The sequence below is a fragment of the Scyliorhinus torazame genome, chromosome X (assembly GCF_047496885.1).
Source record: "Scyliorhinus torazame isolate Kashiwa2021f chromosome X, sScyTor2.1, whole genome shotgun sequence".
Classification (NCBI taxonomy): domain Eukaryota; kingdom Metazoa; phylum Chordata; class Chondrichthyes; order Carcharhiniformes; family Scyliorhinidae; genus Scyliorhinus; species Scyliorhinus torazame.
Window position 1 is genome coordinate 44,279,647 of NC_092738.1, and position 23,191 is coordinate 44,302,837.

The following is a 23,191-nucleotide window of genomic DNA, read 5'->3' on the forward strand; positions in this document are numbered from 1 at the left end:
TGTTTCACACTCCTTCGTTTCGTTTTGCTCTCTATCACCCTCCTTCGTCTCGTTTCGCTCTCTTTCACCCTCCTTCGTCTTTTTTCGCTCTGTTCCACCAGCCTTCGTCTCGTTTCGCCCTCTTTCACCCTCCTTAGTCTCTTTTCGTTCTCTTTCACCCTCCTTCACCTCGTTTCGCTCCCTTTCACCCTCCTTCGTCTCGTTTCGCTCTCTTTCACCCTCCTTCGACTCCTTTCGCTCTCTTTCACCCTCCTTCGTCTCGTTTCGATCTCTTTCACCCTCCTTCTTCTCGTATCGCTCTCTTTCACCCTCCTTCGTCTCGTTTCGCTCCCTTTCACCTTTCTTCGTCTCATTTCGCTCTCTTTCACCCTCCTTCATCTCGTTTCGCTCTCTTTCACCCTCCTTCGTCTCGTTTCGCTCTCTTTCACCCTCCTTCGTTTCGGTTCGCTCTGTTTCACCCTCCTTCCTATCGTTTCGCTCTCTTTCACCCTCCATCATCTTGTTTCGGTCTCTTTCACCCTCCTTCGTCTCGTTTCGCACTCTTTGACACTCCTTCGTCTCGTTTTGCTCTCTTTCACCCTCCTTCATCTTGTTTCGCTCTGTTCCACCCGCCTTCATCTCGTTTCGTCAACTTTCAACCTCCTTTGTCTCTTTTCGCTCCCTTTCACCCTCCTTCATCTCGTTTCGCTCTCTTTCACCCTCCTTCCTCTCGTTTCCCTCTCTTTCACCCTCCATCGTCTCGTTTCGCTCTCTTTCACACTCATTCATTTCGTTTTGCCCTCTTTCACCCTCCATCGTCTCGTTTCGCACTCTTTCACCCTCCTTCATCTTGTTTCGCTCTCTTCCACCCACCTTCGTCTCGTTTCGCCCTCTTGCACCCTCCATCGCCTCGTTTCGCACTCTTTCACCCTCCTTCGTCTCGTTTTACTCTCTTTCACCCTCCTTCGTCTCGTTTCGCCCTCTTTCACCCTCCTTCATCTCGTTTCGCTCTCTTTGCCCCTCCCTCATCTCGTTAAGCTCTCTTTCATCCTCCTTCGTCTCGTTTCGCTCTGTTTCACACTCCTTCGTTTCGTTTTGCTCTCTATCACCCTCCTTCGTCTCGTTTCGCTCTCTTTCACCCTCCTTCGTCTTTTTTCGCTCTGTTCCACCAGCCTTCGTCTCGTTTCGCCCTCTTTCACCCTCCTTAGTCTCTTTTCGTTCTCTTTCACCCTCCTTCATCTCGTTTCGCTCTCTTTCACCCTCCTTCATCTCGTTTTGCTCCCTTTCACCCTCCTTCGTCTCGTTTCGCTCTCTTTCACCCTCCTTCCTCTCGCTTCGCTCTCTTTCACACTCCATCGTCTCGTTTCGCTCTCTTTCACACTCCTTCATCTCGTTTTGCTCTCTTTGACCCTCCTTCATCTCGTTTAGCTCTCTTTCATCCTCCTTCATCTCGTTTCGCTCTGTTTCACACTCCTTCGACTCGTTTTGCTCTCTTTCACCCTCCTTCGTCTCGTTTTGCTCTCTTTCACCCTCCTTCGTCTTGTTTCGCTCTGTTCCACACGCCTTCATCTCGTTTCGTCAACTTTCAACCTCCTTTATCTCTTTTCGCTCTCTTTCACCCTCCTTCATCTTGTTTCGCTCTCTTTCACCCTCCTTCATCTCGTTTCGCTCCCTTTCACCCTCCTTCGTCTCGTTTTGCTCTCTTTCACCCTCCTTCCTCTCGTTTCCCTCTCTTTCACCCTCCATCGTCTCGTTTCGCTCTCTTTCACACTCCTTCGTTTCGTTTTGCTCTCTTTCACCCTCCATCGTCTCGTTTCGCTCTCTTTCACCCTCCTTCATCTTGTTTCGCTCTCTTCCACCCACTTCGTCTCGTTTCGCCCTCTTTCACCCTCCATCGTCTCGTTTGGCTCTCTTTCACCCTCCTTCGTCTCGTTTTACTCTCTTTCACCCTCCTTCGTCTCGTTTCGCCCTCTTTCACCCTCCTTCATCTCGTTTCGCTCTCTTTGCCCCTCCCTCTTCTCGTTTACCTCTCTTTCATCCTCCTTCGTCTCGTTTCGCTCTGTTTCACACTCCTTCGTCTCGTTTTGCTCTCTATCACCCTCCTTCGTCTCGTTTCGCTCTCTTTCACCCTCCTTCGTCTTGTTTCGCTCTGTTCCACCAGCCTTCGTCTCGTTTCGCCCTCTTTCACCCTCCTTAGTCTCTTTTCGTTCTCTTTCACCCTCCTTCATCTCGTTTCGCTCTCTTTCACCCTCCTTCATCTCGTTTTGCTCCCTTTCACCCTCCTTCGTCTCGTTTAGCTCTAATTCACCCTCCTTCCTCTCGTTTCGCTCTCTTTCACACTCAATCGTCTCGTTTCGCTCTCTTTCACACTCCTTCGTCTCGTTTTGCTCTCTTTCACCCTCCTTCATCTCGTTTCGCTCCCTTTCAACCTCCTTCGTCTCGTTTCGCTCTCTTTCACCCTCCTTCCTCTCGTTTCCCTCTCTTTCACCCTCCATCGTCTCGTTTCGCTCTCTTTCACACTCCTTCGTTTCGTTTTGCTCTCTTTCACCCTCCATCGTCTCGTTTCGCACTCTTTCACCCTCCTTCATCTTGTTTCGCTCTCTTCCACCCACCTTCGTCTCGTTTCGCCCTCTTTCACCCTCCATCGTCTCGTTTCGCTCTCTTTCACCCTCCTTCATCTCGTTTCGCTCTCTTTCACCCTCCTTCGTCTCGTTTCGCTCTCTTTCACCCTCCTTCGTCTCGGTTCGCTCTCTTTCACCCTCCTTCCTCTCGTTTCGCTCTCTTTCACAGTCCATCATCTTGTTTCGGTCTCTTTCACCCTCCTTCGTCTCGTTTCGCACTCTTTGACACTCCTTCATCTCGTTTTGCTCTCTTTGACCCTCCTTCATCTCATTTAGCTCTCTTTCACCCTCCTTTGTCTCATTTCGCTCCCTTTCACCTTTCTTCGACTCGTTTCGCTCTCTTTCACCCTCCTTCATCTCGTTTCGCTCTCTTTCACCCTCCTTCGTCTCGTTTCGCTCTCTTTCACCCTCCTTCATCTCGGCTCGCTCTCTTTCACCCTCCTTCCTCTCGTTTCACTCTCTTTCACCCTCCATCATCTTGTTTCGCTCTCTTTCACCCTCCTTCGTCTCGTTTCGCCCTCTTTGACACTCCTTCAACTCGTTTCGCTCTCTTTGACCCTCCTTCATCTCGTTTAGCTCTCTTTCATCCTCCTTCGTCTCGTTTCGCTCTGTTTCACACTCCTTCGTCTCGTTTTGCTCTCTTTCACCCTCCTTCGTCTCGTTTTGCTCTCTTTCACCCTCCTTCGTCTTGTTTCGCTCTGTTCCACCCGCCTTCGTCTCGTTTCGTCAACTTTCAACCTCCATTGTCTCTTTTCGCTCTCTTTCACCCTCCTTCATCTCGTTTGTCTCTCTTTCACCCTCCTTCATCTCGTTTCGCTCCCTTTCACCTTTCTTCGTCTCGTTTCGCTCTCTTTGACCCTCCTTCATCTCGTTTCGCTCTCTTTGACCCTCCTTCGTCTCGTTTCGCTCTCTTTCACCCTCCTCCGTCTCGGTTCGCTCTCTTTCACCCTCCTTCCTCTCGTTTCGCTCTCTTTCACCCTCCATCATCTTGTTTCGGTCTCTTTCACCCTCCTTCGTCTCGTTTCGCACTCTTTGACACTCCTTCATCTCGTTTTGCTCTCTTTGACCCTCCTTCATCTCGTTTAGCTCTCTTTCATCCTCCTTCGTCTCGTTTCGCTCTGTTTCACACTCCTTCGTCTCGTTTTGCTCTCTTTCACCCTCCTTCGTCTCGTTTTGCTCTCTTTCACCCTCCTTCATCTTGTTTCGCTCTGTTCCACCCGCCTTCATCTCGTTTCGTCAACTTTCAACCTCCTTTGTCTCTTTTCGCACTCTTTCACCCTCCTTCATATCGTTTCGCTCTCTTTCACCCTCCTTCATCTCGTTTCGCACCCTTTCACCCTCCATCGTCTCGTTTCGCTCTCTTTCACACTCCTTCATTTCGTTTTGCCCTCTTTCACCCTCCATCGTCTCGTTTCGCACTCTTTCACCCTCCTTCATCTTGTTTCGCTCTCTTCCACCCACCTTCGTCTTGTTTCGCCCTCTTTCACCCTCCATCGCCTCGTTTCGCACTCTTTCACCCTCCTTCGTCTCGTTTTACTCTCTTTCACCCTCCTTCGTCTCGTTTCGCCCTCTTTCACCCTCCTTCATCTCGTTTCGCTCTCTTTGCCCCTCCCTCATCTCGTTTTGCTCTCTATCACCCTCCTTCGTCTCGTTTCGCTCTCTTTCACCCTCCTTCGTCTTGTTTCGCCCTGTTCCACCAGCCTTCGTCTCGTTTCGCCCTCTTTCACCCTCCTTAGTCTCTTTTCATTCTCTTTCACCCTCCTTCATCTCGTTTCGCTCTCTTTCACCCTCCTTCGTCTCGTTTCGCTCTCTTTCACCCTCCTTCGTCTCGGTTCGCTCTCTTTCACCCTCCTTCCTCTCGTTTCGCTCTCTTTCACCCTCCATCATCTTGTTTCGGTCTCTTTCACCCTCCTTCGTCTCGTTTCGCACTCTTTGACACTCCTTCATCTCGTTTTGCTCTCTTTGACCCTCCTTCATCTCGTTTAGCTCTCTTTCATCCTCCTTCGTCTCGTTTCGCTCTGTTTCACACTCCTTCGTCTCGTTTTGCTCTCTTTCACCCTCCTTCGTCTCGTTTTGCTCTCTTTCACCCTCCTTCATCTTGTTTCGCTCCGTTCCACCCGCCTTCATCTCGTTTCGTCAACTTTCAACCTCCTTTGTCTCTTTTCGCTCTCTTTCACCCTCCTTCATATCGTTTCGCTCTCTTTCACCCTCCTTCATCTCGTTTCGCTCCCTTTCACCCTCCTTCGTCTCGTTTCGCTCTCTTTCACCCTCCTTCCACTCGTTTCCCTCTCTTTCACCCTCCATCGTCTCGTTTCGCTCTCTTTCACACTCCTTCATTTCGTTTTGCCCTCTTTCACCCTCCATCGTCTCGTTTCGCACTCTTTCACCCTCCTTCATCTTGTTTCGCTCTCTTCCACCCACCTTCGTCTCGTTTCGCCCTCTTTCACCCTCCATCGCCTCGTTTTGCACTCTTTCACCCTCATTCGTCTCGTTTTACTCTCTTTCACCCTCCTTTGTCTCGTTTCGCCCTCTTTCACCCTCCTTCATCTCGTTTCGCTCTCTTTGCCCCTCCCTCATCTCGTTAAGCTCTCTTTCATCCTCCTTCGTCTCGTTTCGCTCTATTTCACACTCCTTCGTCTCGTTTTGCTCTCTATCACCCTCCTTCGTATCGTTTCGCTCTCTTTCACCCTCCTTCGTCTTGTTTCGCTCTGTTCCACCAGCCTTCGTCTCGTTTCGCCCTCTTTCACCCTCCTTAGTCTCTTTTCATTCTCTTTCACCCTCCTTCATCTCGTTTCGCTCTCTTTCACCCTCCTTCATCTCGTTTTGCTCCCTTTCACCCTCCTTCGTCTCGTTTAGCTCTCATTCACCCTCCTTCCTCTCGTTTCGCTCTCTTTCACACATCATCGTCTCGTTTCGCTCTCTTTCACATTCCTTCGTCTCGTTTTGCTCTCTTTCACCCTCCTTCGTCTCATTTCGCTCTCTTTCATCCTCCTTCGTCTTGTTTCGCTCTGTTCCACCCGCCTTCGTCTCATTTCGCCCTCTTTCACCCTCCTTCGTCTCGTTTCGCTTTCTTCCACCCTCCTTCATATCGTTTCGCTCTCTTTCACCCTCCTTCATCTCGTTTCGCTCCCTTTCACCCTCCTTCGTCTCGTTTCGCTCTCTTTCACCCTCCTTCCTCTCGTTTCCCTCTCTTTCACCCTCCATCGTCTCGTTTCGCTCTCTTTCACACTCCTTCGTTTCGTTTTGCTCTCTTTCACCCTCCATCGTCTCGTTTCGCACTCTTTCACCCTCCTTCATCTTGTTTCGCTCTCTTCCACCCACCTTCGTCTCGTTTCGCCCTCTTTCACCCTCCATCGTCTCGTTTTGCTCTCTTTCACCCTCCTTCCTCTCGTTTCATTCTCTTTCACCCTCCATCATCTTGTTTCGCTCTCTTTCACCCTCCTTCGTCTCGTTTCGCCCTCTTTGACACTCCTTCAACTCGTTTCGCTCTCTTTGACCCTCCTTCATCTCGTTTAGCTCTCTTTCATCCTCCTTCGTCTCGTTTCGCTCTGTTTCACACTCCTTCGTCTCGTTTTGCTCTCTTTCACCCTCCTTCGTCTCGTTTTGCTCTCTTTCACCCTCCTTCGTCTTGTTTCGCTCTGTTCCACCCGCCTTCGTCTCGTTTCGTCAACTTTCAACCTCCATTGTCTCTTTTCGCTCTCTTTCACCCTCCTTCATCTCGTTTGTCTCTCTTTCACCCTCCTTCATCTCGTTTCGCTCCCTTTCACCTTTCTTCGTCTCGTTTCGCTCTCTTTGACCCTCCTTCATCTCGTTTCGCTCTCTTTGACCCTCCTTCGTCTCGTTTCGCTCTCTTTCACCCTCCTCCGTCTCGGTTCGCTCTCTTTCACCCTCCTTCCTCTCGTTTCGCTCTCTTTCACCCTCCATCATCTTGTTTCGGTCTCTTTCACCCTCCTTCGTCTCGTTTCGCACTCTTTGACACTCCTTCATCTCGTTTTGCTCTCTTTGACCCTCCTTCATCTCGTTTAGCTCTCTTTCATCCTCCTTCGTCTCGTTTCGCTCTGTTTCACACTCCTTCGTCTCGTTTTGCTCTCTTTCACCCTCCTTCGTCTCGTTTTGCTCTCTTTCACCCTCCTTCATCTTGTTTCGCTCTGTTCCACCCGCCTTCATCTCGTTTCGTCAACTTTCAACCTCCTTTGTCTCTTTTCGCACTCTTTCACCCTCCTTCATATCGTTTCGCTCTCTTTCACCCTCCTTCATCTCGTTTCGCACCCTTTCACCCTCCATCGTCTCGTTTCGCTCTCTTTCACACTCCTTCATTTCGTTTTGCCCTCTTTCACCCTCCATCGTCTCGTTTCGCACTCTTTCACCCTCCTTCATCTTGTTTCGCTCTCTTCCACCCACCTTCGTCTTGTTTCGCCCTCTTTCACCCTCCATCGCCTCGTTTCGCACTCTTTCACCCTCCTTCGTCTCGTTTTACTCTCTTTCACCCTCCTTCGTCTCGTTTCGCCCTCTTTCACCCTCCTTCATCTCGTTTCGCTCTCTTTGCCCCTCCCTCATCTCGTTTTGCTCTCTATCACCCTCCTTCGTCTCGTTTCGCTCTCTTTCACCCTCCTTCGTCTTGTTTCGCCCTGTTCCACCAGCCTTCGTCTCGTTTCGCCCTCTTTCACCCTCCTTAGTCTCTTTTCATTCTCTTTCACCCTCCTTCATCTCGTTTCGCTCTCTTTCACCCTCCTTCGTCTCGTTTCGCTCTCTTTCACCCTCCTTCGTCTCGGTTCGCTCTCTTTCACCCTCCTTCCTCTCGTTTCGCTCTCTTTCACCCTCCATCATCTTGTTTCGGTCTCTTTCACCCTCCTTCGTCTCGTTTCGCACTCTTTGACACTCCTTCATCTCGTTTTGCTCTCTTTGACCCTCCTTCATCTCGTTTAGCTCTCTTTCATCCTCCTTCGTCTCGTTTCGCTCTGTTTCACACTCCTTCGTCTCGTTTTGCTCTCTTTCACCCTCCTTCGTCTCGTTTTGCTCTCTTTCACCCTCCTTCATCTTGTTTCGCTCCGTTCCACCCGCCTTCATCTCGTTTCGTCAACTTTCAACCTCCTTTGTCTCTTTTCGCTCTCTTTCACCCTCCTTCATATCGTTTCGCTCTCTTTCACCCTCCTTCATCTCGTTTCGCTCCCTTTCACCCTCCTTCGTCTCGTTTCGCTCTCTTTCACCCTCCTTCCACTCGTTTCCCTCTCTTTCACCCTCCATCGTCTCGTTTCGCTCTCTTTCACACTCCTTCATTTCGTTTTGCCCTCTTTCACCCTCCATCGTCTCGTTTCGCACTCTTTCACCCTCCTTCATCTTGTTTCGCTCTCTTCCACCCACCTTCGTCTCGTTTCGCCCTCTTTCACCCTCCATCGCCTCGTTTTGCACTCTTTCACCCTCATTCGTCTCGTTTTACTCTCTTTCACCCTCCTTTGTCTCGTTTCGCCCTCTTTCACCCTCCTTCATCTCGTTTCGCTCTCTTTGCCCCTCCCTCATCTCGTTAAGCTCTCTTTCATCCTCCTTCGTCTCGTTTCGCTCTATTTCACACTCCTTCGTCTCGTTTTGCTCTCTATCACCCTCCTTCGTATCGTTTCGCTCTCTTTCACCCTCCTTCGTCTTGTTTCGCTCTGTTCCACCAGCCTTCGTCTCGTTTCGCCCTCTTTCACCCTCCTTAGTCTCTTTTCATTCTCTTTCACCCTCCTTCATCTCGTTTCGCTCTCTTTCACCCTCCTTCATCTCGTTTTGCTCCCTTTCACCCTCCTTCGTCTCGTTTAGCTCTCATTCACCCTCCTTCCTCTCGTTTCGCTCTCTTTCACACATCATCGTCTCGTTTCGCTCTCTTTCACATTCCTTCGTCTCGTTTTGCTCTCTTTCACCCTCCTTCGTCTCATTTCGCTCTCTTTCATCCTCCTTCGTCTTGTTTCGCTCTGTTCCACCCGCCTTCGTCTCATTTCGCCCTCTTTCACCCTCCTTCGTCTCGTTTCGCTTTCTTCCACCCTCCTTCATATCGTTTCGCTCTCTTTCACCCTCCTTCATCTCGTTTCGCTCCCTTTCACCCTCCTTCGTCTCGTTTCGCTCTCTTTCACCCTCCTTCCTCTCGTTTCCCTCTCTTTCACCCTCCATCGTCTCGTTTCGCTCTCTTTCACACTCCTTCGTTTCGTTTTGCTCTCTTTCACCCTCCATCGTCTCGTTTCGCACTCTTTCACCCTCCTTCATCTTGTTTCGCTCTCTTCCACCCACCTTCGTCTCGTTTCGCCCTCTTTCACCCTCCATCGTCTCGTTTTGCTCTCTTTCACCCTCCTTCGTCTCGTTTTACTCTCTTTCACCCTCCTTTGTCTTGTTTCGATCTCTTTAACCCACCTTCATCTCGTTTCGCTCTCTTTCACCCTCCATCGTCTCATTTCGCTCTCTTTCACCCTCCTTCGTCTCGTTTCGGTCTCTTTCACCCTCCTTCGTCTCGTTTCGGTCTCTTTAATCCTCCTTCGTCTCGTTTTACTCTCTTTCACCCTCCTTCGACTCCTTTCGCTCTCTTTCACCCTGCTTCATCTCGTTTCGCTCTCTTTCACCCTCCTTCGTCTCGTTTCGCTCTCTTTCACCCTCCTTCGTCTCGTTTCGCTCTCTTTCACCCTCCTTCATCTCGGCTCGCTCTCTTTCACCCTCCTTCCTCTCGTTTCACTCTCTTTCACCCTCCATCATCTTGTTTCGCTCTCTTTCACCCTCCTTCGTCTCGTTTCGCCCTCTTTGACCCTCCTTCATCTCGTTTCGCTCCCTTTGACCCTCCTTCATCTCGTTTAGCTCTCTTTCATCCTCCTTCGACTCGTTTCGCTCTGTTTCACACTCCTTCGTCTCGTTTTGCTCTCTTTCACCCTCCTTCGTCTCGTTTTGCTCTCTTTCACCCTCCTTCGTCTTGTTTCGCTCTGTTCCACCCGCCTTCGTCTCGTTTCGTCAATTTTCAACCTCCTTTGTCTCTTTTCGCTCTCTTTCACCCTCCTTCATCTCGTTTGTCTCTCTTTCACCCTCCTTCACCTCGTTTCGCTCCCTTTCACCCTCCTTCGTCTCGTTTCGCTCTCTTTCACCCTCCTTCGACTCCTTTCGCTCTCTTTCACCCTCCTTCGTCTCGTTTCGATCTCTTTCACCCTCCTTCTTCTCGTATCGCTCTCTTTCACCCTCCTTCGTCTCGTTTCGCTCCCTTTCACCTTTCTTCGTCTCATTTCGCTCTCTTTCACCCTCCTTCATCTCGTTTCGCTCTCTTTCACCCTCCTTCGTCTCGTTTCGCTCTCTTTCACCCTCCTTCGTTTCGGTTCGCTCTGTTTCACCCTCCTTCCTATCGTTTCGCTCTCTTTCACCCTCCATCATCTTGTTTCGGTCTCTTTCACCCTCCTTCGTCTCGTTTCGCACTCTTTGACACTCCTTCGTCTCGTTTTGCTCTCTTTCACCCTCCTTCATCTTGTTTCGCTCTGTTCCACCCGCCTTTATCTCGTTTCGTCAACTTTCAACCTCCTTTGTCTCTTTTCGCTCCCTTTCACCCTCCTTCATCTCGTTTCGCTCTCTTTCACCCTCCTTCCTCTTGTTTCCCTCTCTTTCACCCTCCATCGTCTCGTTTCGCTCTCTTTCACACTCATTCATTTCGTTTTGCCCTCTTTCACCCTCCATCGTCTCGTTTCGCACTCTTTCACCCTCCTTCATCTTGTTTCGCTCTCTTCCACCCACCTTCGTCTCGTTTCGCCCTCTTGCACCCTCCATCGCCTCGTTTCGCACTCTTTCACCCTCCTTCATCTCGTTTTACTCTCTTTCACCCTCCTTCGTCTCGTTTCGCCCTCTTTCACCCTCCTTCATCTCGTTTCGCTCTCTTTGCCCCTCCCTCATCTCGTTAAGCTCTCTTTCATCCTCCTTCGTCTCGTTTCGCTCTGTTTCACACTCCTTCGTTTCGTTTTGCTCTCTATCACCCTCCTTCGTCTCGTTTCGCTCTCTTTCACCCTCCTTCGTCTTTTTTCGCTCTGTTCCACCAGCCTTCGTCTCGTTTCGCCCTCTTTCACCCTCCCTAGTCTCTTTTCGTTCTCTTTCACCCTCCTTCATCTCGTTTCGCTCTCTTTCACCCTCCTTCATCTCGTTTTGCTCCCTTTCACCCTCCTTCGTCTCGTTTCGCTCTCTTTCACCCTCCTTCCTCTCGCATCGCTCTCTTTCACACTCCATCGTCTCGTTTCGCTCTCTTTCACACTCCTTTGTCTCGTTTTGCTCTCTTTCACACTCCTTCGTCTCGTATCGCTCTCTTTCATCCTCCTTCGTCTTTTTTCGCTCTGTTCCACCCGCCTTCGTCTCATTTTGCCCTCTTTCACCCTCCTTCGTCTCGTTTCGCTCTCTTCCACCCTCCTTCATTTCGTTTCCCTCTCTTTCACCCTCCTTTGTCTTGTTTCGATCTCTTTCACCCTCCTTCGTCTCGTTTCGGTCTCTTTCACCCTCCTTCGTCTCGTTTCGGTCTCTTTCACCCTCCTTTGTCTTGTTCCACTCTCTTTCACCCTCCTTCGACTCCTTTCGCTCTCTTTCACCCTCCTTCATCTCGTTTCGCTCTCTTTCACCCTCCTTCTTCTCGTTTCGCTCTCTTTCACCCTCCTTCGTCTCGTTTCGCTCCCTTTCACCTTTCTTCATCTCGTTTCGCTCTCTTTCACCCTCCTTCGTCTCGTTTCGCTCTCTGTCACCCTCCTTCGTCTCATTTCGCTCTCTTTCACCCTCCTTCGTCTCGGCTCGCTCTCTTTCACCCTCCTTCCTCTCGTTTCACTCTCTTTCACCCTCCATCATCTTGTTTCGCTCTCTTTCACCCTCCTTCGTCTCGTTTCGCCCTCTTTGACACTCCTTCATCTTGTTTCTCTCTCTTTGACCCTCCTTCATCTCGTTTAGCTCTCTTTCATCCTCCTTCGTCTCGTTTCGCTCTGTTTCACACTCCTTCGTCTCGTTTTGCTCTCTTTCACCCTCCTTCGTCTCGTTTTGCTTTCTTTCACCCTCCTTCGTCTTGTTTCGCTCTGTTCCACCCGCCTTCGTCTCGTTTCGTCAACTTTCAACCTCCCTTGCCTCTTTTTGCTCTCTTTCACCCTCCTTCATCTCGTTTGTCTCTCTTTCACCCTCCTTCATCTCGTTTCGCTCCCTTTCACCCTCCTTCGTCTCGTTTCGCCCTCTTTCACCCTCCTTCGACTCCTTTCGCTCTCTTTCACCCTCCTTCGTCTCGTTTCGCTCTCTTTCACCCTCCTTCTTCTCGTCTCGCTCTCTTTCACCCTCCTTCGTCTCGTTTCGCTCCCTTTCACCTTTCTTCGTCTCGTTTAAGTCTCTTTCACCCTCCTTCATCTCGTTTTGCTCTCTTTCACCCTCCTTCATCTCGTTTCGATCTCTTTCACCCTCCTTCGTCTCGGTTCGCTCTCTTTCACCCTCCTTCCTCTCGTTTCGCTCTCTTTCACCCTCCATCATCTTGTTTCGGTCTCTTTCGCCCTCCTTCGTCTCGTTTCGCACTCTTTGACACTTCTTCATCTCGTTTTGCTCTCTTTGACCCTCCTTCATCTCGTTTAGCTCTCTTTCATCCTCCTTCGTCTCGTTTCGCTCTGTTTCACACTCCTTCGTCTCGTTTTGCTCTCTTTCACCCTCCTTCGTCTCGTTTTGCTCTCTTTCACCCTCCTTCGTCTTGTTTCGCTCTGTTCCACACGCCTTCATCTCGTTTCGTCAACTTTCAACCTCCTTTGTCTCTTTTCGCTCTCTTTCACCCTCCTTCATCTCGTTTCGCTCCCTTTGACCCTCCTTCATCTCTTTTAGCTCTCTTTCATCCTCCTTCGTCTCGTTTCGCTCTGTTTCACACTCCTTCGTCTCGTTTCGCTCTCTTTCACCCTCCTTCGTCTTGTTTCGCTCTGTTCCACCCGCCTTCGTCTCGTTTCGTCAACTTTCAACCTCCTTTGTCTCTTTTCGCTCTCTTTCACCCTCCTTCATCTCGTTTCGCTCTCTTTCACCCTCCTTCATCTCGTTTCGCTCCCTTTCACCATCCTTCGTCTCGTTTCGCTCTCTTTCACCCTCCTTCCTCTCGTTTCCCTCTCTTTCTCCCTCCATCGTCTCGTTTCCCTCTCATTCACACTCCTTCGTTTCGTTTTGCTCTCTTTCACCCTCCATCGTCTCGTTTCGCTCTCTTTCACCCTCCTTCAGCTTGTTTCGCTCTCTTTCACCCACCTTCGTCTCGTTTCGCCCTCTTTCACCCTCCATCGTCTCGTTTCGCTCTCTTTCACCCTCCTTCTTCTCGTTTCGCTCTCTTTCACCCTCCTTCGTCTCATTTCGCTCCCTTTCACCTTTCTTCATCTCGTTTCGCTCTCTTTCACCCTCCTTCGTCTCGTTTCGCTCTCTTTCACCCTCCTTCATCTCGTTTCGCTCTTTTTCACCCTCCTTCGTCTCGGCCCGCTCTCTTTCACCCTCCTTCCTCTCGTTTCACTCTCTTTCACCCTCCATCATCTTGTTTCGCTCTCTTTCACCCTCCTTCGTCTCGTTTCGCCCTCTTTGACACTCCTTCATCTCGTTTCTCTCTCTTTGACCCTCCTTCATCTCGTTTAGCTCTCTTTCATCCTTCTTCGTCTCGTTTCGCTCTGTTTCACACTCCTTCGTCTCGTTTTGCTCTCTTTCACCCTCCTTCGTCTCGTTTTGCTTTCTTTCACCCTCCTTCGTCTTGTATCGCTCTGTTCCACCCGCCTTCGTCTCGTTTCGTCAACTTTCAACCTCCCGTGTCTCTTTTTGCTCTCTTTCATCCTCCTTCATCTCGTTTGTCTCTCTTTCACCCTCCTTCATCTCGTTTCGCTCCCTTTCACCCTCCTTCGTCTCGTTTCGCTCTCTTTCACCCTCCTTCGACTCCTTTCGCTCTCTTTCACCCTCCTTCGTCTCGTTTCGCTCTCTTTCACCCTCCTTCTTCTCGGCTCGCTCTCTTTCACCCTCCTTCGTCTCGTTTTGCTCCCTTTCACCTTTCTTCGTCTCGTTTCGCTCTCTTTCACCCTCCTTCATCTCGTTTTGCTCTCTTTCACCCTCCTTCATCTCGTTTCGCTCTCTTTCACCCTCCTTCGTCTCGGTTCGCTCTCTTTCACCCTCCTTCCTCTCGTTTCGCTCTCTTTCACCCTCCATCATCTTGTTTCGGTCTCTTTCGCCCTCCTTCGTCTCGTTTCGCACTCTTTGACACTTCTTCATCTCGTTTTGCTCTCTTTGACCCTCCTTCATCTCGTTTAGCTCTCTTTCATCCTCCTTCGTCTCGTTTCGCTCTGTTTCACACTCCTTCGTCTCGTTTCGCTCTCTTTCACCCTCCTTCGTCTTGTTTCGCTCTGTTCCACCAGCCTTCATCTCCTTTCGTCAACTTTCAACCTCCTTTGTCTCTTTTCGCTCTCTTTCACCCTCCTTCATCTCGTTTCACTCTCTTTCACCCTCCTTCGTCTCGTTTCGCTCTGTTTCACACTCCTTCGTCTCGTTTTGCTCTCTTTGACCCTCCTTCGTCTCGTTTCGCTCTGTTTCACACTCCTTCGTCTCGTTTTGCTCTCTTTCACCCTCCTTCGTCTCGTTTTGCTCTCTTTCACCCTCCTTCGTCTTGTTTCGCTCTGTTCCACACGCCTTCATCTCGTTTCGTCAACTTTCAACCTCCTTTGTCTATTTTCGCTCTCTTTCACCCTCCTTCATCTCGTTTCGCTCTCTTTCACCCTCCTTCATCTCGTTTCGCTCCCTTTCACCCTCCTTCGTCTCGTTTCGCTCTCTTTCACCCTCCTTCCTCTCGTTTCCCTCTCTTTCTCCCTCCATCGTCTCGTTTCCCTCTCATTCACACTCCTTCGTTTCGTTTTGCTCTCTTTCACCCTCCATCGTCTCGTTTCGCTCTCTTTCACCCTCCTTCAGCTTGTTTCGCTCTCTTCCACCCACCTTCGTCTCGTTTCACCCTATTTCACCCTCCATCGTCTCGTTTTACTCTCTTTCACCCTCCTTCGTCTCGTTTCGCCCTCTTTCACCCTCCTTCATCTCGTTTCGCTCTCTTTGCCCCTCCCTCATCTCGTTTAGCTCTCTTTCATCCTCCTTCGTCTCGTTTCGCTCTGTTTCACACTCCTTCGTTTTGTTTTGCTCTCTATCACCCTCCTTCGTCTCGTTTCGCTCTCTTTCACCCTCCTTCGTCTTGTTTCGCTCTGTTCCACAAGCCTTCGTCTCGTTTCGCCCTCTTTCACCCTCCTTCGTCTCTTTTCGTTCTCTTTCACCCTCCTTCATCTCGTTTCGCTCTCTTTCACACTCCTTCGTCTCGTTTTGCTCTCTTTCACCCTCCTTCGTCTCGTTTCGCTCTCTTTCATCCTCCTTCGTCTTCTTTCGCTCTGTTCCACCCGCCTTCGTCTCATTTCACCCTCTTTCACCCTCCTTCGTCTCGTTTCGGTCTCTTCCACCCTCCTTCATTTCGTTTCCCTCTCTTTCACCCTCCTTTGTCTTGTTTCGATCTCTTTCACCCACCTTCATCTCGTTTCGCTCTCTTTCACCCTCCATCGTCTCGTTTCGCTCTGTTTCACCCTCCTTCGTCTCGTTTCGGTCTCTTTCACCCTCCTTCGTCTCGTTTTGGTCTCTTTCACCCTCCTTCGTCTCGTTCCACTCTGTTTCACCCTCCTTCGACTCCTTTCGCTCTCTTTCACCCTCCTTCTTCTCGTTTCGCTCTCTTTCACCCTCCTTCGTCTCGGCTCGCTCTCTTTCACCCTCCTTCCTCTCGTTTCACTCTCTTTCACCCTCCATCATCTTGTTTCGCTCTCTTTCACCCTCCTTCGTCTCGTTTCGCCATCTTTGACACTCCTTCATCTCGTTTCGCTCTCTTTGACCCTCCTTCATCTCGTTTAGCTCTCTTTCATCCTCCTTCGTCTCGTTTCGCTCTGTTTCACACTCCTTCGTCTCGTTTTGCTCTCTTTCACCCTCCTTCGTCTCGTTTTGCTCTCTTTCACCCTCCTTCGTCTTGTTTCGCTCTGTTCCACCCGCCTTCGTCTCGTTTCGTCAACTTACATCGTCCTTTGTCTCTTTTCGCTCTCTTTCACCCTCCTTCATCTCGTTTGTCTCTCTTTCACCCTCCTTCATCTCGTTTTGCTCCCTTTCACCCTCCTTCGTCTCGTTTCGCTCTCTTTCACCCTCCTTCGACTCCTTTCGCTCTCTTTCACCCTCGTTCATCTCGTTTCGCTCTCTTTCACCCTCCTTCTTCTCGTCTCGCTCTCTTTCACCCTTCTTCGTCTCGTTTCGCTCCCTTTCACCTTTCTTCGTCTCGTTTCGCTCTCTTTCACCCTCCTTCATCTCGTTTAACTCTCTTCCACCCTCCTTCGTCTCGTTTCACTCTCTTTCACCCTCCTTCATCTCGGTTCGTTCTCTTTCACCCTCCTTCCTCTCGTTTCGCTCTCTTTCACCCTCCATCATCTTGTTTCGGTCGCTTTCACCCTCCTTCGTCTCGTTTCGCACTCTTTGACACTCCTTCATCTCGTTTTGCTCTCTTTGACCCTCCTTCATCTCGTTTAGCTCTCTTTCATCCTCCTTCGTCTCGTTTCGCTCTGTTTCACACTCCTTAGTCTCGTTTTGCTCTCTTTCACCCTCCTACGTCTCGTTTTGCTCTCTTTCACCCTCCTTCGTCTTGTTTCGCTCTGTTCCACACACCTTCATCTCGTTTCGTCAACTTTCAACCTCCTTTGTCTCTTTTCACTCACTTTCACCGTCCTTCATCTCGTTTCGCTCTCTTTCACCCTCCTTCATCTCGTTTCGCTCCCTTTCACCCTCCTTCGTCTCGTTTCGCTCTCTTTCACCCTCCTTCCTCTCGTTTCCCTCTCTTTCACCCTCCATCGTCTCGTTTCGCTCTCTTTCAGACTCCTTCGTTTCGTTTTGCTCTCTTTCACCCTCCATCATCTCGTTTCGCTCTCTTTCACCCTCCTTCATCTTGTTTCGCTCTCTTCCACCCACCTTCGTCTCGTTTCGCCCTCTTTCACCCTCCATCGTCTCGTTTCGCTCTCTTTCACCCTCCTTCGTCTCGTTTTACTCTCTTTCACCCTCCTTCGTCTCGTTTCGCCCTCTTTCACCCTCCTTCATCTCGTTTCGCTCTCTTTGCCCCTCCCTCTTCTCGTTTACCTCTCTTTCATCCTCCTTCGTCTCGTTTCGCTCTGTTTCACACTCCTTCGTCTCGTTTTGCTCTCTATCACCCTCCTTCATCTCGTTTCGCTCTCTTTCACCCTCCTTCGTCTTGTTTCGCTCTGTTCCACCAGCCTTCGTTTCGTTTCGCCCGCTTTCACCCTCCTTAGTCCCTTTTCGTTCTCTTTCACCCTCCTTCATCTCGTTTCGCTCTCTTTCACCCTCCTTCATCTCGTTTTGCTCCCTTTCACCCTCCTTCGTCTCGTTTAGCTCTCATTCACCCTCCTTCCTCTCGTTTCGCCCTCTTTCACCCTCCTTAGTCTCTTTTCGTTCTCTTTCACCCTCCTTCATCTCGTTTCGCTCTCTTTCACACTCCTTCGTCTCGTTTTGCTCTCTTTCACCCTCCTTCGTCTCGTTTCGCTCTCTTTCATCCTCCTTCGTCTTCTTTCGCTCTGTTCCACCCGCCTTCGTCTCATTTCGCCCTCTTTCACCCTCCTTCGTCTCGTTTCGCTCTCTTCCACCCTCCTTCATTTCGTTTCCCTCTCTTTCACCCTCCTTTGTCTTGTTTCGATCTCTTTCACCCACCTTCATCTCGTTTCGCTCTCTTTCACCCTCCATCGTCTCGTTTCGCTCTGTTTCACCCTCCTTCGTCTCGTTTCGGTCTCTTTCACCCTCCTTCGTCTCGTTTCGGTCTCTTTCACCCTCCTTCGTCTCGTTCCACTCTCTTTCACCCTCCTTCGACTCCTTTCGCTCTCTTTCACCCTCCTTCTTCTCGTTTCGCTCTCTTTCACCCTCCTTCGTCTCGTTTTGCTCCCTTTCACCTTTCTTCATCTCGTTTCGCTCTCTTTCACCCTCCTTCGTCTCGTTTCGCTCTCTTTCACCCTCCTTCGTCTCGTTTCGCTCTCTTTCACCCTCCTTCGTCTCGGCTCGCTCTCTTTCACCCTCCTTCCTCTCGTTTCACTCTCTTTCACCCTCCATCAACTTGTTTCGCTCTCTTTCACCCTCCTTCGTCTCGTTTCACCCTCTTTGACACTCCTTCATCTCGTTTCTCTCTCTTTGACCCTCCTTCATCTCGTTTAGCTCTCTTTCAACCTCCCTTGTCTCTTTTTGCTCTCTTTCACCCTCCTTCATCTCGTTTGTCTCTCTTTCACCCTCCTTCATCTCGTTTCGCTCCCTTTCACCCTCCTTCGTCTCGTTTCGCTCTCTTTCACCCTCCTTCGACTCCTTTCGCTCTCTTTCACCCTCCTTCGTCTCGTTTCGCTCTCTTTCACCCTCCTTCTTCTCGTCTCGCTCTCTTTCACCCTCCTTCGTCTCGTTTCGCTCCCTTTCACCTTTCTTCGTCTCGTTTCGCTCTCTTTCACCATCCTTCATCTCGTTTCACTCTCTTTCACCCTCCTTCATCTCGTTTCGCTCTCTTTCACCCTCCTTCGTCTCGGTTCGCTCTCTTTCACCCTCCTTCCTCTCGTTTCGCTCTCTTTCACCCTCCATCATCTTGTTTCGGTCTCTTTCGCCCTCCTTCGTCTCGTTTCGCACTCTTTGACACTTCTTCATCTCGTTTTGCTCTCTTTGACCCTCCTTCATCTCGTTTAGCTCTCTTTCATCCACCTTCGTCTCGTTTCGCTCTGTTTTACACTCCTTCGTCTCGTTTTGCTCTCTTTCACCCTCCTTCGTCTCGTTTTGCTCTCTTTCACCCTCCTTCGTCTTGTTTCGCTCTGTTCCACACGCCTTCATCTCGTTTCGTCAACTTTCAACCTCCTTTGTCTCTTTTCGCTCTCTTTCACCCTCCTTCATCTCGTTTCGCTCCCTTTGACCCTCCTTCATCTCTTTTAGCTCTCTTTCATCCTCCTTCGTCTCGTTTCGCTCTGTTTCACACTCCTTCGTCTCGTTTCGCTCTCTTTCACCCTCCTTCGTCTTGTTTCGCTCTGTTCCACCCGCCTTCGTCTCGTTTCGTCAACTTTCAACCTCCTTTGTCTCTTTTCGCTCTCTTTCACCCTCCTTCATCTCGTTTCGCTCTCTTTCACCCTCCTTCATCTCGTTTCGCTCCCTTTCACCCTCCTTCGTCTCGTTTCGCTCTCTTTCACCCTCCTTCCTCTCGTTTCCCTCTCTTTCTCCCTCCATCGTCTCGTTTCCCTCTCATTCACACTCCTTCGTTTCGTTTTGCTCTCTTTCACCCTCCATCGTCTCGTTTCGCTCTCTTCCACCCACCTTCGTCTCGTTTCACCCTCTTTCACCCTCCATCGTCTCGTTTCGCTCTCTTTCACCCTCCTTCTTCTCGTTTCGCTCTCTTTCACCCTCCTTCGTCTCGTTTCGCTCCCTTTCACCTTTCTTCATCTCGTTTCGCTCTCTTTCACACTCCTTCGTCTCGTTTCGCTCTCTTTCACCCTCCTTCATCTCGTTTCGCTCTCTTTCACCCTCCTTCGTCTCGGCCCGCTCTCTTTCACCCTCCTTCCTCTCGTTTCACTCTCTTTCACCCTCCATCATCTTGTTTCGCTCTCTTTCACCCTCCTTCGTCTCGTTTCGCCCTCTTTGACACTCCTTCATCTCGTTTCTCTCTCTTTGACCCTCCTTCAACTCGTTTAGCTCTCTTTCATCCTCCTTCGTCTCGTTTCGCTCTGTTTCACACTCCTTCGTCTCGTTTTGCTCTCTTTCACCCTCCTTCGTCTCGTTTTGCTTTCTTTCACCCTCCTTCGTCTTGTTTTGCTCTGTTCCACCCGCCTTCGTCTCGTTTCGTCAACTTTCAACCTCCCTTGTCTCTTTTTGCTCTCTTTCACCCTCCTTCATCTCGTTTGTCTCTCTTTCACCCTCCTTCGTCTCGTTTTGCTCCCTTTCACCTTTCTTCGTCTCGTTTCGCTCTCTTTCACCCTCCTTCATCTCGTTTCGCTCTCTTTCACCCTCCTTCATCTCGTTTCGCTCTCTTTCACCCTCCTTCGTCTCGGTTCGCTCTCTTTCACCCTCCTTCCTCTCGTTTCGCTCTCTTTCACCCTCCATCATCTTGTTTCGGTCTCTTTCGCCCTCCTTCGTCTCGTTCCGCACTCTTTGACACTTCTTCAACTCGTTTTGCTCTCTTTGAACCTCCTTCATCTCGTTTAGTTCTCTTTCATCCTCCTTCGTCTCGTTTCGCTCTGTTTCACACTCCTTCGTCTCGTTTCGCTCTCTTTCACCCTCCTTCGTCTTGTTTCGCTCTGTTCCACCAGCCTTGGTCTCGTTTCGTCAACTTTCAACCTCCTTTGTCTCTTTTCGCTCTCTTTCACCCTCCTTCATCTCGTTTCACTCTCTTTCACCCTCCTTCGTCTCGTTTCGCTCTGTTTCACACTCCTTCGTCTCGTTTTGCTCTCTTTGACCCTCCTTCGTCTCGTTTCGCTCTGTTTCACACTCCTTCGTCTCGTTTTGCTCTCTTTCACCCTCCTTCGTCTCGTTTTGCTCTCTTTCACCCTCCTTCGTCTTGTTTCGCTCTGTTCCACACGCCTTCATCTCGTTTCGTCAACTTTCAACCTCCTTTGTCTCTTTTCGCTCTCTTTCACCCTCCTTCATCTCGTTTCGCTCTCTTTCACCCTCCTTCATCTCGTTTCGCTCCCTTTCACCCTCCTTCGTCTCGTTTCGCTCTCTTTCACCCTCCTTCCTCTCGTTTCGCTCTCTTTCTCCCTCCATCGTCTCGTTTCCCTCTCATTCACACTCATTCGTTTCGCTTTGCTCTCTTTCACCCTCCATCGTCTCGTTTCGCTCTCTTTCACCCTCCTTCAGCTTGTTTCGCTCTCTTCCACCCACCTTCGTCTCGTTTCACCCTATTTCACCCTCCATCGTCTCGTTTTACTCTCTTTCACCCTCCTTCGTCTCGTTTCGCCCTCTTTCACCCTCCTTCATCTCGTTTCGCTCTCTTTGCCCCTCCCTCATCTCGTTTAGCTCTCTTTCATCCTCCTTCGTCTCGTTTCGCTCTCTTTCACACTCCTTCGTTTTGTTTTGCTCTCTATCACCCTCCTTCGTCTCGTTTCGCTCTCTTTCACCCTCCTTCGTCTTGTTTCGCTCTGTTCCACAAGCCTTCGTCTCGTTTCGCCCTCTTTTACCCTCCTTAGTCTCTTTTCGTTCTCTTTCACCCTCCTTCATCTCGTTTCGCTCTCTTTCACACTCCTTCGTCTCGTTTTGCTCTCTTTCACCCTCCTTCGTCTCGTTTCGCTCTCTTTCATCCTCCTTCGTCTTCTTTCGCTCTGTTCCACCCGCCTTCGTCTCATTTCGCCCTCTTTCACCCTCCTTCGTCTCGTTTCGCTCTCTTCCACCCTCCTTCATTTCGTTTCCCTCTCTTTCACCCTCCTTTGTCTTGTTTCGGTCTCTTTCACCCACCTTCATCTCGTTTCGCTCTCTTTCACCCTCCATCGTCTCGTTTCGGTCGCTTTCACCCTCCTTCGTCTCGTTTCGCACTCTTTGACACTCCTTCATCTCGTTTTGCTCTCTTTGACCCTCCTTCATTTCGTTTCCCTCTCTTTCACCCTCCTTTGTCTTGTTTCGATCTCTTTCACCCTCCTTCCTCTCGCATCGCTCTCTTTCACACTCCATCGTCTCGTTTCGCTCTCTTTCACACTGCTTTGTCTCGTTTTGCTCTCTTTCACACTCCTTCGTCTCGTATCGCTCTCTTTCATCCTCCTTCGTCTTTTTTCGCTCTGTTCCACCCGCCTTCGTCTCATTTTGCCCTCTTTCACCCTCCTTCGTCTCGTTTCGCTCTCTTCCACCCTCCTTCATTTCGTTTCCCTCTCTTTCACCCTCCTTTGTCTTGTTTCGATCTCTTTCACCCTCCTTCGTCTCGTTTCGGTCTCTTTCACCCTCCTTCGTCTCGTTTCGGTCTCTTTCACCCTCCTTTGTCTTGTTCCACTCTCTTTCACCCTCCTTCGACTCCTTTCGCTCTCTTTCACCCTCCTTCATCTCGTTTCGCTCTCTTTCACCCTCCTTCTTCTCGTTTCGCTCTCTTTCACCCTCCTTCGTCTCGTTTCGCTCCCTTTCACCTTTCTTCATCTCGTTTCGCTCTCTTTCACCCTCCTTCGTCTCGTTTCGCTCTCTGTCACCCTCCTTCGTCTCATTTCGCTCTCTTTCACCCTCCTTCGTCTCGGCTCGCTCTCTTTCACCCTCCTTCCTCTCGTTTCACTCTCTTTCACCCTCGATCATCTTGTTTCGCTCTCTTTCACCCTCCTTCGTCTCGTTTCGCCCTCTTTGACACTCCTTCATCTTGTTTCTCTCTCTTTGACCCTCCTTCATCTCGTTTAGCTCTCTTTCATCCTCCTTCGTCTCGTTTCGCTCTGTTTCACACTCCTTCGTCTCGTTTTGCTCTCTTTCACCCTCCTTCGTCTCGTTTTGCTTTCTTTCACCCTCCTTCGTCTTGTTTCGCTCTGTTCCACCCGCCTTCGTCTCGTTTCGTCAACTTTCAACCTCCCTTGTCTCTTTTTGCTCTCTTTCACCCTCCTTCATCTCGTTTGTCTCTCTTTCACCCTCCTTCATCTCGTTTCGCTCCCTTTCACCCTCCTTCGTCTCGTTTCGCCCTCTTTCACCCTCCTTCGACTCCTTTCGCTCTCTTTCACCCTCCTTCGTCTCGTTTCGCTCTCTTTCACCCTCCTTCTTCTCGTCTCGCTCTCTTTCACCCTCCTTCGTCTCGTTTCGCTCCCTTTCACCTTTCTTCGTCTCGTTTAAGTCTCTTTCACCCTCCTTCATCTCGTTTTGCTCTCTTTCACCCTCCTTCATCTCGTTTCGATCTCTTTCACCCTCCTTCGTCTCGGTTCGCTCTCTTTCACCCTCCTTCCTCTCGTTTCGCTCTCTTTCACCCTCCATCATCTTGTTTCGGTCTCTTTCGCCCTCCTTCGTCTCGTTTCGCACTCTTTGACACTTCTTCATCTCGTTTTGCTCTCTTTGACCCTCCTTCATCTCGTTTAGCTCTCTTTCATCCTCCTTCGTCTCGTTTCGCTCTGTTTCACACTCCTTCGTCTCGTTTTGCTCTCTTTCACCCTCCTTCGTCTCGTTTTGCTCTCTTTCACCCTCCTTCGTCTTGTTTCGCTCTGTTCCACACGCCTTCATCTCGTTTCGTCAACTTTCAACCTCCTTTGTCTCTTTTCGCTCTCTTTCACCCTCCTTCATCTCGTTTCGCTCCCTTTGACCCTCCTTCATCTCTTTTAGCTCTCTTTCATCCTCCTTCATCTCGTTTCGCTCTGTTTCACACTCCTTCGTCTCGTTTCGCTCTCTTTCACCATCCTTCGTCTCGTTTCGCTCTCTTTCACCCTCCTTCCTCTCGTTTCCCTCTCTTTCTCCCTCCATCGTCTCGTTTCCCTCTCATTCACACTCCTTCGTTTCGTTTTGCTCTCTTTCACCCTCCATCGTCTCGTTTCGCTCTCTTTCACCCTCCTTCAGCTTGTTTCGCTCTCTTTCACCCACCTTCGTCTCGTTTCGCCCTCTTTCACCCTCCATCGTCTCGTTTCGCTCTC